The sequence below is a fragment of the Lissotriton helveticus genome, chromosome 2_1 (assembly GCF_964261635.1).
Source record: "Lissotriton helveticus chromosome 2_1, aLisHel1.1, whole genome shotgun sequence".
Classification (NCBI taxonomy): domain Eukaryota; kingdom Metazoa; phylum Chordata; class Amphibia; order Caudata; family Salamandridae; genus Lissotriton; species Lissotriton helveticus.
In genome coordinates this window covers 1,685,214,153-1,685,227,815 of record NC_136059.1, presented here as the reverse complement: position 1 = coordinate 1,685,227,815, position 13,663 = coordinate 1,685,214,153, and the positions used below count along the sequence as shown (strand labels likewise).

The 13,663-nt window shown below is 52.6% G+C and overlaps 1 long non-coding RNA gene across 1 annotated transcript in view; it reads left to right on the top strand.

Moving 5' to 3' along the window:
- Positions 1-292: 292 nt before the first annotated feature.
- LOC144819904 (uncharacterized) overlaps positions 293-13,663 on the top strand; it is a 34,263-nt gene continuing 20,892 nt past the window's right edge. Inside the window, exon 1 of the long non-coding RNA XR_013607616.1 lies at positions 293-410. This is a non-coding gene — a long non-coding RNA (uncharacterized LOC144819904). The remainder of the gene's footprint in view (positions 411-13,663) is intronic.

Genomic DNA, 13,663 nt, shown 5'->3' with positions numbered 1-13,663 from the left:
TCCGAGGCCGTGCCCGGGCGCCCCCCCGTCCTATAATCGCAAAATTACTTCATTATCGCGAAAGACACTGCTCTGCGGCTGGCGAGGTCAAAACCTTCTCTGCAATATGAGGGATCGGCCATTTCATTATATCCGGATTTCACCGCTAGGGTACAGGAGGCACGCAAGCACTTCATACCATACTAGAAGCAGCTTAGAGACCTCGGCCTAGACTATGCAATGCTGTACCCGACGAAACTTAGGGTGAATCAGCAGGGTCACTCACACATATTCACGGACACGACTGCACTACAGCGAGCGATGAAGAGCTGGGCAAGGGACCAGTCTAACTGCTCTAGAAGTTCAAATGAAGAGAGAGAAGACAGCAGCCGGCTGGATGAGCAGGAATGATTGGGCTGCCTGCAAGGCCGGTAGGTCTTGCCTATGACGACACGTCTCCCGCATTGATGTTGTTTCCCTTTTCCCCCTCCCACACCCCCTTCTATCCTTCCTTTATCCTTCTTCTGCCTCTGATCGGGGGAGGCACCCCCCCTAGCCTAATTGCATGTACTAGCCTCGGACATGGGGCATGAAGGACACCGTTAGGCAGTAGCATATGTGGTGGGGGGTAGGAGAGGGCGGGAGCGGCTGGGACTGGCGAGGCCCTGGGAGGTTGCTGCACACTGGTGGTCGCCGTACAGTTCTATGTACGAGGGCTCCAGCTTTGGACTTCGGTGGGGGGGCTGGGTTGGGATACGTGGTTGATTATCAAATGTTTAACCCAAACGCTCATTAGGTGCTGGATGCATGGTGTGGCGGTAGCGGGGGCATGGTTCCAGAAGAACAATGTGTAATGTTAAATTGCTAAGGCTGTTAGGCGACCTTGGCCCCAGCGCGCAATGCACCACGGGGTTCTTCTTATTCCAGTTGGGAGTTCGGGAGGAGGGGGTGGGGGGAGGGAAGGGGATCGGCCAGGCCAGGTTGGGGGAGGTCTCTAGATTTCTGTTGCACACAGTTGAGGGGGGGGGGGATTTGGGTTTCCTACCGCACATACCGCCTGTACTTGGAACACTACCTGAGAAGCCTCACAAGCAATATACATTTGGGAGGGCTGTCTGTTACTAGTAACTTGAGCCCCAAAGATCCGGCAACTACGATCTGTGCTCTCACATGGAACGTGAGGGGGCTCAACGACCACCGCAAACTAAGAAAGGTGCTGAGCTATCTGCAGCGACAAAGGGTGGATTTAGCACTCCTTCAGGAGACCCATTTGCTGTTAGCTAGTAAAATGCTCCTTAGCAAGGGGCTGGCGGGTAGCTCCACAGCAGCCGGGTTCACAACACATGCTAGGGGAGTCCTGACCTGGGTTAACCCAAGGACCACGCTAACCCAGACACTTCTAAAGGCTGACCCGGAGGGGCGATATGTTATCTCCAGGTGCAAGGGGAAGGGATTGGATTTTGTAATAGTGAATGTCTATGGCCCTAATTTTGACTCCCCGGATTTCTACAGCACATTAGCATCTACAGCACGCACTTACACATCTGCACAGATACTATGGGGGAGCGACTTCAACTTAGTACTGGACCCGGCACTGGATAGGTCAGCTGGTCCCCCGCGTAAGCCGTCAGCTGCTGTACAAACGCTGCGCATGGAGCTCATTGCGCTAGACCTTGAGGATGTATGGCGCTATAGACATGCTGAGTTGGGAGGCTACACACATTACTCCGCATTTCATGATATTCACACTAGAATCGACTATTGGATGGCGTCACCTGCCATAGTGAGGGGTATCAAGTCTTGCACAGTGCTACCACATACCCTCTCAGACCATTCCCCAGTGCTGCTAGAGCTGCACTCGCCTGCCAAAAGGATACCCCCGTTCACATGGAGGTTCCCTCCCTATTCTTTGTTAGATGAACAGTTCCGGAGGGAGATTGTGGAAGAAATAGACGTCTTCTTTGATACGAATGCAGGATCGGTTGATAGCTACCAAACATTGTGGGAGGCTTTCAAAGTATATATAAGGGGCATAATTTGAAAACTAGACCATGTACACCGGGTTTTGTGTACTGGAACTCTAAAGTAAGCTAGACGTTGCTGTCTGATAGATTAACTTACACTAAAACAGCGTAATTTGAATTTTTTATTTGTTTATTTATATTTTTATTGATTTTCTTCCTCTAATTTTTTCTCTTTTTTTCTCCTCTGTACAAAAAGTGCATTGATATATTTTCATTTCATCACTATTTGACAATCATACATTTATATCATAAAAATTACAATCAATTTTGTTAAAAAAACAATTCAAAGAAGATAACAGTTTATATATGGATATACATCAATTAGCAATTTCTGATTTTGAGTTTGTAAATACAGTATCTATTCCCTTCCAACGCGTTTCGGCTTGTGGCCTTCCTCAGGAAATCTGTATTTTTGAATACCGCATGAACTTCATTCTGTATTCTGGAGATGGATACTCTGGCTGTAATTGCAATCACGATGGAGCGAGATTCGAGATTCACGCTGTTCTATTTTGACTAAGCCTGAATTAAGGACTAGGGCGCTATGATATTCCGTTCCTAATGCAGTAGGGTTTGTTTTCTCTTATCCGTCAGGTATATTAGTGGGTTGTCTTAGGGGATGCAATGACCGCGCTCCTATATAGTTGCCTAGATGTATGTACCAAGACTGGCTCCCGTTCGGTTCCTCTTAAAAATTTATAATGTTTGCTTATATAATGGCGAGCATCCTTATGAGACTAGGTCCTGCAATCAGGCTAGATGGCTCCGCTACGGATGCTTACACCGATCTCATTATGGGCTTTTACTTTTGGCGTCTGTGTTGATGCCGGTTTCCAAAAGGATTCTTCTAAGTCTTTTGCAGTATTTACTCGTCTATGTGCGAACCGACGTGAATCCGGGTCCTGCCGTCGAGCCTGGTGACTCCAGCGGAGTCACCAGGCTCGACGGCAGGACCCGGATTCACGTCGGTTCGCACATAGACGAGTAAATACTGCAAAAGACTTAGAAGAATCCTTTTGGAAACCGGCATCAACACAGACGCCAAAAGTAAAAGCCCATAATGAGATCGGTGTAAGCATCCGTAGCGGAGCCATCTAGCCTGATTGCAGGACCTAGTCTCATAAGGATGCTCGCCATTATATAAGCAAACATTATAAATTTTTAAGAGGAACCGAACGGGAGCCAGTCTTGGTACATACATCTAGGCAACTATATAGGAGCGCGGTCATTGCATCCCCTAAGACAACCCACTAATATACCTGACGGATAAGAGAAAACAAACCCTACTGCATTAGGAACGGAATATCATAGCGCCCTAGTCCTTAATTCAGGCTTAGTCAAAATAGAACAGCGTGAATCTCGAATCTCGCTCCATCGTGATTGCAATTACAGCCAGAGTATCCATCTCCAGAATACAGAATGAAGTTCATGCGGTATTCAAAAATACAGATTTCCTGAGGAAGGCCACAAGCCGAAACGCGTTGGAAGGGAATAGATACTGTATTTACAAACTCAAAATCAGAAATTGCTAATTGATGTATATCCATATATAAACTGTTATCTTCTTTGAATTGTTTTTTTAACAAAATTGATTGTAATTTTTATGATATAAATGTATGATTGTCAAATAGTGATGAAATGAAAATATATCAATGCACTTTTTGTACAGAGGAGAAAAAAAGAGAAAAAATTAGAGGAAGAAAATCAATAAAAATATAAATAAACAAATAAAAAATTCAAATTACGCTGTTTTAGTGTAAGTTAATCTATCAGACAGCAACGTCTAGCTTACTTTAGAGTTCCAGTACACAAAACCCGGTGTACATGGTCTAGTTTTCAAATAGTGTTTTACCTTGCCAGGGTTTATCCTTTTAGGCAGGGGCCCCGATTTTTCTAAATATATAAGGGGCATAGCCATGTCTAAACACTCTGGCGTCCTCAAATCAATCAGGGTTCGTCTAACGCTGCTAGAGAAGCAGTTGGCCACTCTGGAGAAAAGGCAGCGGGAGAGTCCTAACGCTGAGATTCTAGAGGAGATTAAACTGTTGATCATTGAATATAACGAAGAGGCAGATAGGGAGGTCCAACACATGGGGAAATACGTGACAGCCAAGGCATATGGAGAGGGGGAACGCCGCAGCTCTCTCCTAGCCAGACTGTTAAAAGGCACTAGAGGGAAGACACTGATATCAGAGCTGAAGACAGCTGTGGGTGGAGTGGTCACGGAGGAGGTAGAGATAGCTAGGCGGTTTAGGGATTTTTACTCGTCGAAATGTGAAAACCTGGAGGACGACATTTCGGATTACCTGGAGCATATTGCATTGCCCATGCTCACGAATACACAGCGGGAATTCCTCATGTTGCCTAGAAGTAAAGATGAGATCATGGAAGCGCTGGCGAGCATGCGCTCCGGGCGCTGATGGGCTCACGGTGAGCTTCTATAAAGCATTCCAGGACAAGTTGATCCCACATCTGTCCAAACTATTTGATGATATTTGTGTGGAAGGCAGTATGCCGCAGTCAATGAGGGAAGCACTATTGGTTACTATACTTAAGCGTAGTAAGCCCTATGACGAATGCAGCTCGTATAGACCCCTGTCGCTCATGAATGTGGACACCAAGCTGTACGCCCGAGCTGGTCGCACCAGAGCAGGCGGGATTCATACCTCACAGGGACCTCACGCATAATATCAGAACGGTTCTTGGCGTAATGCAACATGTGAAACAGGACTCGAAAGCCATAGCTGTGTTCCTGGATATGGAAAAGGCCTTTGACTCGGTAGAGTGGCCGTTTATGATCCGAGTACTGCGACGCATGGGCCTAGGCGAACCGTTTCTCCAAATGATCGGTGCCTTATACCACGAGCCGTCGGCGAGGCTACGCATACGGGACCTGGTCAGAGATTCCTTTTCCATTGGCAGAGGGACTAGACAGGGCTGCACACTGTCGCCGCTACTTTATGCGCTGTGGCGGAGCCTCTGGTTTGCGCACTGCGTGAGTACCATTGGCACAAAGGCATCGGTTTCGCGGCACACAAGATTGTAGTGTCAACATACACGGATGACACATTGCTCTATGTTCGCGATCCGGAGAACAACTTAGCATCTGTACTGAGGGAGGTGGTGCGCTTTGGCGCTCTCTCTGGCCTGAAGGTTAACTGGACAAAGTCAGTGGCCTTTCCTCTAACCCCAGCTACCAGCCGCTTTGACTCGGAATATCCGCTGCATTGGTCTCAAGAATCGGTACGTTATTTAGGGGTACAGCTACACACGGACTCAGAAATTCTAATGAGAGAGAACTACGGAGTAGCTTACAACAGACTTGAAGATGATGTGGAGAAATGGTGTGGGTTGCCACTATCTCTGATGGGCTGCATAGCCATTATGAAAATGGTGCCGCTACCTAGGTTTCTATTTCTGTTCAGTGCGTTACCGATGGTTCTGTTGAAGAACTTTTTCAAGGCCATCACGCAGCTCATGATTAAATTGGCATGGGGCGGCAAGCAACCCAGAGCGAAGTGGACTACTCTCACGCTGCCATACGAGATGGGTGGCTTGAGCACACCGGATTTGGAACTATATTACAGAGTTGCGCAAGCTTCGCATCTTCATACGTGGATACACAGTGAGGCAAATATCCCCCATGTGCGTCTGGAACACCTATTTGCGGATCCTCTTCCCCTTCCGACCATGGTGTTCAAGCCTATTGACCGCAGAACGGGCATTCTGGACTCTCTAACAGCCACGAATCACGCCTGGCACTCCCTGAAACATGCACAGAACTGTGAAATACTGTACTCCCCGGACATGCCTCTGGAGTGAGTGTTGTGGCTTGCGCCGATGGCAGAAAAAGGGGTGACGCAGGCCCTACGCAAGCTGGGCATTACTAGAGCAGGAGACTTGTTCGCGGAGGGGCGGGTGAAGACGTGGGATCAGGTGTCGATTGGCAGCAGCGCCACCTCATTACTGACTCGTTTCCAATTCCGTAGAGTGCGAAGCGCGCTATCAGACTTTTTGGGCCCAGATCTCACGGAGCCGCCGGAGATCCCGGAGCTCACACATGTCATTAAAACGGTGGAGCCCCGTAGGTTGATAATTACCTTGTACAGGACGGCCATCTCTCACAGGGAACAGAACCTCATGAAAGCCAGGGTGTAGTGGCAGCGAGACCTTCAAATCACGATAGATGATGCCATGTGGAGGTACTGCTGCGGGAATACCAGGAAGATATCACTAAACGGGAGACATAGACTAATTCATTTTAAGTTTCTCCAAAGAGTGTATTATACTCCGGAAAGGTTGCACAGGTATGGCCTTAGGCAAACAGCGGAATGTGAACGATGCCATACACCGATGGCCGATTTCATGCACCTGGCGTGGCGATGTCTGGCAATTCGGACATACTGGGATGACATATTTAAGGAGATGAGCGCGATTCTGGAAGTAGAACTGCGCCGAGACCCGTTGTTGGCGATGCTGGGATATTCCAAAGATCTGCCGGTAGCGATGAGACGGCTGGCAGATATGGGAATGTTAATGGCCAGACGAGTAGTGGTGTACTGTTGGATGAGAGGTCCGCCTCCGACAACTAAGAGATGGGCGCATGACATGATTTATTGCTGCACACAATCAGAACATTACAGCGAACTGCTACCCCCAACTAGCCGACCGAAGAACTTCTGGGGTTTGTATCTAACACATTTGAGCGCGGGGAGCCCAAAGGGGGGGCAGAGACAGCGGTAGTTGGTGAAACGGTGACACCAGACGCTGAGCACCACATGGGGGAGGACTAGATATACTTTAAGGGCTGCGGCCAAGACGGGGGACCCAGCCATAGAGAGTGCGATCCTTCCTACCCTCGCGGCAGAGGCACAGACAGCGCTAGCGACTGCAGGCATGATATGACAGTGTTGGCCCGCGCCAGTTGATGCAGAGGTGACAGAGGCGTAGAGATGCTACAGAATTTCCAGGGATGGTCAGGGCGGCTATGGTTGTGCGGGAGGAGGGTTTGTTTGTTTTCTTTGTCCTTGTGTCAGCTCATGTCAACAGACCTAGATATTGTTAACTACGAATACGGAACTCAGTAGACCCGGGGATAGACGGGTAGGGGGGGAGTCACTCTTCCTAGCCAGGGAGGGCTTCCATACATTTAGGATGCCTGCGAATAATTATCTGCACGAGACTGCTGCATCGCCGCTGGACCCCCGGGTTGTCGGCAACATTGCTGTGCCGCTCTTGATTATGTTTGTCTCCGACCTCCATTGCAACTGCGGCCGGCCTCTGGGTTGTAGGCCTAGAGCTGTGTATGACTGATTCAATGACAATAAAGGTTTTTGAAAGTTAAAAAAAAAAAGGCCCGCTCCAGCGTTAAAGGCACGAGCCAAAGGCGAGGGTCTTTAACAAGATAGAGGGCCTTTAACGGCTGATAAAGGCTATTAGTGCATTCCATCCCTAGAGGACAGAATGCTCTAATTTGTTAAACAAAGGGCTCACGGAGCCAGAGAGGGGTGGAAATCCCCTCTGGCTCCGTGAGGTCTTTGTTCACTGCAACCGCTGTGAACAAACATTGGAATGGTGATCCTCTGGGCTTCTACCAGCCATTAGAAGCCTGGAGCACTCCTCTGTCTACAATGGAGCGCTCAACTTTCCAATGTTCTAACCAAAGTTGAGATCTGAATGTTCCTCAACTAGCTTAAACGTAACCATGACCAGAAAGAAATGCTCCCAAGTACTAATGTATCACTAACTACCATGTCTTTTCCTTGGCCACCTTTTCTTGGGCCCAGCTAAACACTCTTTAAATCTGTAGAAGACCTAGGCATACATAAGGATTCAGGGCTCGGACTCATACTTCAGGTAACTGTCATTAAAATATGATTCTTGGGGGCGTGGCCAAGATGGCGGCGGAGTAGGACGTGTTTCAGGTCCCCTCCGGCCCCAGGCCCTACAGAAGCTTTGTATAGCGTGGCTCCAGAGTTATTTCGGGCACCTGACCGCTCGGACGTTGTTGTAGAGTGGTGGCCATCGGCGGAGAGCGAACCAGAGACGCAGGAGTCGTCAGCGCGGCCCGGTGTCGGAGGAGGTTCCCGGGACTGGAGCGGTGCGGTGGGGAGTGCGCACGAGGGAGACCCGGGACCTCCTGGGCAGTAGAGGCGGGCAAGCCCGCCTGGACACTGAGGTGGGGGCCGCTGGAACTGGGCTGCAGAGAGTGGACGCCGGAGCGGCGCTGGTTCCCCCGAGTCTCCCCGGCGGGGGAGGAGCCTCTTGCCGGCGAGCGCCCGGAGCTGAGGGCGGCTGCCTATCCACTCGAGGCCGTGGTCTGAGGCCTAGTTGGGGGGGCGCTCGGCGCTACTCCCTGGGCCCATACTCCAGAGCGGAGCTCCGGACTGAGCGCTGCCGCTGCACGAGGGGCGAGTGCCCGGCCCCACTGGTGAGAGTGCTCCAGATCGGTGGCAGCGACTGCGGTGGACGCGGGCTGGGATCGGGCCGCGTGGCGGCAACAGCGAGAGGCCGTACCTGGGCAAGTGACGACAGACGGATCCAGACCGCAGGGTACTTCGGGGGAGACCTGGATTGAGCAGTCGAGGACGGCGACTGCAGACTCGGCTATCTGGGGGTCCGGTAAGGAGTGCCTAGCGTGCTTTGCTGCGACGGGCCCAAACAGTCACCACTTGAGAGGCCCCGTCATTGCTGGTTCTCCGTCCCATCCCCCCTGGGCCCCGGACCTGAGGCGCTGGTGCGTCGGGGGAGTGAGCAAGATCGAGTGGCGGGCTGGGTTGGGTGGCCCCCCGAGGATTGTGACTTGGCTTGCCGTGGCCCTTACCGACATCGCGGACTGTGGGGCTCCTGCCCGCTTGTCTTCCTCTGCGCATTATCTGCAACGCTGCGTCCTCCCTGGCCGTGGGGGACGAGCTGGGGCGACTGCGACAGCCTCTGCTTGATCTGACTGCCTCTGCCTGTGCTGCGACCTGAGTCTGTACCGGGTACCCTGGGCCGCCGGTGTGGGCACTCTGCCGAGCCCTTGTGTGGATTTCTCTGGTGGCGGAGGGATACAGTTCGTGGTGCCCTACAAGATGCACGGAGGGGGGCCACGATGTCTAACGCTCTACGCAAAGGGAAGAATGGGAGGGATGGACAGTCTAAGAACACCCAGCAACCAGCTTCCCCCGGCCCAAGCTCTTCTCCTAAATGCTCTGATGACGAGGCGCCGGCCACCAAGGCATTCATGACCGACCTCTTCAAGTCCATTAAAGAAGACATCTCAGATCTCCGAGCGCAACTGACTTCTGATCTCCGGGAGGTGCGGAGGGACGTGGACGCAGTGGGAGAAAGAGTGGCCACACTTGAGGACCACGATCTCAGCATGGCAAATGATGTCCACCAGTTGTAACAGGACGTCCTGAGACTCACGGAACAGAACCTGGACCTGCAGGCCCATGCGGAGGACTTAGAGAACCGCTCTAGGAGAAACAACATTCGCATACGAGCAGTACCGTGCGATGGAGAAGCAGGGGACCTCCGCGGCTACGTCCAGGACCTCTTCCGTCAGATTTTGGACGACGAGGCGGTACTTGAGATTCGGATGGATCGGGTCTACAGAGTTGGTCTGCCACGTAGGGGAGGAGGTCCGCCACCGGACATCCTAGTCTGTGTCCATGATTTTCAGCTCAAGGAGAGAATCCTTAGGAAGGCACGTGACACTCCCTCCTTGCAGTTCCGGGACCATCATCCGCAGCTTTATCAAGATTTAGCAGCAACGACTCTTCAGAAGCGGCGGGAGTTCAGGCCAGTCACGGCATTCCTGCGCAACCATAACATCTCCTACTCGTGGGGCCACCCATTCCGCATAGTCTTCCGTTGGCAGAATAAGCTGGCGCAGATACGCTCGCTGCAAGTGGCAAAAGAACTGTTGGGCATCGAGGCTGATTCTCCGGCGTCGAGGGTGGGCAGCCCTTCACCAAGGCGGCGACATCGATCCTCCTCTTGGCACAGAGTGGGGTCGACACCGGATCGTGGGCGACCTGATCGAGCGACCAGCCTGCAGGAAAGAGGAGAGGCAGTGGCCTCCGTGGCCTCGGCGACGTTGACGTCTTCGCAGCAGAGCTCTGGAGCGGCCTGACTTGAGTGATGCAGGCCTTAAGGTGCCGGAGGGGCCCGCGTTCTTTGGTTCCGTGGGTATGCAAGTACTTTGTGAGAAGACGCCCCGGACCGAGGCCCTGGGAGACCCTCCTGAGGTCTTCCACCCCCCTTCCAGTGACTTCACGGTGCGCTGCACTGTTCTGGGACTCATTGTCAGTGAAATTGCTCTCCCACCCTCGCAGCTCCACCATTAAGTGAGGTGCCCCTGCCCCTGCACTCTTGAGTGTTGGTGATCGAGGCCCTCCTCCACCCGCAGGTTTCCCTGCGCCTCATCCCTGGTGGTCCAGTGGACCTCTGTCTACTTTCTTTCTTTCTGCTCCTTCACTCCTTTTTCTCCCCTTTCTATCTTTCATCTTTCTGCACCTCTGCTCTTTTGCGCCTTATTTCTGCCCATTTCCCTTTCTCTCCCTCTGCTCCTTCACTCGTTTTCACTCGTTTTTTTTCCCTTTCTATCTTTCACCTTTCTGCACCTCTGCTCTTTTGTGCCTTATTTTTGCCCATTTTCCCTTTCTCTCCCTCTGCTCCTTCACCCGTTTTCACTCGTTTTTTTACCCTTTCTATCTTTCTCCTTTCTGCTCTTTTCTGCATCTCTGCTCTTTTGTGCCTTATTTCTGCTTATTCTCCCTTTTTTCTTTATCCCTTCTTTCCTCCCTTTACCTTTCCCCGCCGCTGCTGCCCCCGCGGCCCCTCCCCCCCCAGCACGACCGGCCCAATCCAGCTCCCCTCCCCGCTCCCGCCTCCCAGCTGTCCAGCCCTCCCCGACCCCTACTTAATGGCGGCCACTGCGGGGACAGGCGAGCAAGACCACTGACTCATTGTCAGTGAAATTGCTCTCCCACCCTCGCAGCTCCACCATTAAGTGAGGTGCCCCTGCCCCTGCACTCTTGAGTGTTGGTGATCGAGGCCCTCCTCCACCCGCAGGTTTCCCTGCGCCTCATCCCTGGTGGTCCAGTGGACCTCTGTCTACTTTCTTTCTTTCTGCTCCTTCACTCCTTTTTCTCCCCTTTCTATCTTTCATCTTTCTGCACCTCTGCTCTTTTGCACCTTATTTCTGCCCATTTCCCTTTCTCTCCCTCTGCTCCTTCACTCGTTTTCACTCTTTTTTTTCCCTTTCTATCTTTCACCTTTCTGCACCTCTGCTCTTTTGTGCCTTATTTTTGCCCATTTTCCCTTTCTCTCCCTCTGCTCCTTCACCCGTTTTCACTCGTTTTTTTACCCTTTCTATCTTTCTCCTTTCTGCTCTTTTCTGCATCTCTGCTCTTTTGTGCCTTATTTCTGCTTATTCTCCCTTTTTTCTTTATCCCTTCTTTCCTCCCTTTACCTTTCCCCGCCGCTGCTGCCCCCGCGGCCCCTCCCCCCCCAGCACGACCGGCCCAATCCAGCTCCCCTCCCCGCTCCCGCCTCCCAGCTGTCCAGCCCTCCCCGACCCCTACTTAATGGCGGCCACTGCGGGGACAGGCGAGCAAGACCACTGACTCATTGTCAGTGAAATTGATCTCCCACCCTCGCAGCTCCACCATTAAGTGAGGTGCCCCTGCCCCTGCACTCTTGAGTGTTGGTGATCGAGGCCCTCCTCCACCCGCAGGTTTCCCTGCGCCTCATCCCTGGTGGTCCAGTGGACCTCTGTCTACTTTCTTTCTTTCTGCTCCTTCACTCCTTTTTCTCCCCTTTCTATCTTTCATCTTTCTGCACCTCTGCTCTTTTGCGCCTTATTTCTGCCCATTTCCCTTTCTCTCCCTCTGCTCCTTCACTCGTTTTCACTCGTTTTTTTCCCTTTCTATCTTTCACCTTTCTGCACCTCTGCTCTTTTGTGCCTTATTTTTGCCCATTTTCCCTTTCTCTCCCTCTGCTCCTTCACCCGTTTTCACTCGTTTTTTTACCCTTTCTATCTTTCTCCTTTCTGCTCTTTTCTGCATCTCTGCTCTTTTGTGCCTTATTTCTGCTTATTCTCCCTTTTTTCTTTATCCCTTCTTTCCTCCCTTTACCTTTCCCTGCCGCTGCTGCCCCCGCGGCCCCTCCCCCCCCCCAGCACGACCGGCCTAATCCAGCTCCCCTCCCCGCTCCCGCCTCCCAGCTGTCCAGCCCTCCCGACCCCTACTTAATGGCGGCCACTGCGCGGCCGCTGTGCGGCCGCGGGCTGCGGGCGCGCCGCTGGTGCACCGAAGGTGCGTCAAAGGCAAGCACGTCTGCGCTCGTCTGCGACCCATCCGCGACCAGCACCAGGAACCCTGGACCTCCGCCCCGCCAACGCTACGACCCAGCAGCACTCCACGCACTCAACCCAGGCTGCAACAACAACTGCAAGCTAGCATCACCAGCCGACACCCATGGACCCTTCAGCTGTCACCGCTGCCGGCACACCTGCAGCACCGCCAAGAACACGGATCCAGCACAACCCGCCCACAAGAACACAACCGAACCGAAGACCCTGCAATGCATCCTCCTCAACATCCGATCCCTCCACAAACACGCCACAGAAATCTGGGACCTCCTCGACAGCACAACCCCAGACGTAGCATTCTTCACCGAAACCTGGACCAACACCACCTCGGGACCGGACATCGCCATCGCCATCCCCCAAGGATACAAGATCTCCAGGAAGGACCGCCCCATCCACCCAGGAGGAGGAATCGCCATCATCCACAAATCCAGCCTCCGCCTGAGCACACTCTCTGACGAGTCCACAGAACTGATGGAACACCTTCACTTCAAGATACTGGCCAGCCCCACCGCCGCCCTCCGAGGAACCCTCATCTACCGACCCCCTGGACCCCGCGGACCCTTCGCCAACTCCATTACGGACATTATCTCCCTGCAGGCCATCGCATCCACCAACTACACCCTGCTGGGAGACCTCAACTTCCACCTCGACAATCAACTGGACCCCAACACCACATCCCTCCTGGACAACCTCCACAACATTGGACTCCGCCAGATTGTGACCGAGCCCACGCACTCAGCAGGACACACCCTCGACCCCCTCTTCACTACAGGAAACTCCATCACCTTCAGCCACACCACCAAACTCCCATGGACCGACCATCGTTGCGTCCACTTCACCTTCAGAACACCCACCATCCACAGACACCAGCACCTGCTTCCACAAAGAAACTGGACCAAAATCACCGATGACCAGCTCACCTCCTCACTCAACAACTCCACCCCAACCATCGCGGAAAACGACGACCCCAACACCGCAGCCCGAACCCTGCATAGATGGATCTCGGACAGCACCAACACCATAGCCCCCCTCAAGAAAAACAACAATACCCGTGCCAAGAAAGCCAGATGGTTTACCACCGAACTTCGAGAGTCCAGGCGCACATGCCGCCGCCTCGAAAAGGCCTGGAGAAACACCAAATCCACAGAAGCCCACAACAACTTCAGAGCCGCCACCAACGCCCACCATCAACTCATCAGAGAAACGAGGAAAAAAGCGATTGAAGACAGAATCTCCACCCACGCACACAACAGCAAAGAACTCTTCAGCATCATCAAGGAGTTCGCCCAACCCACCAGCG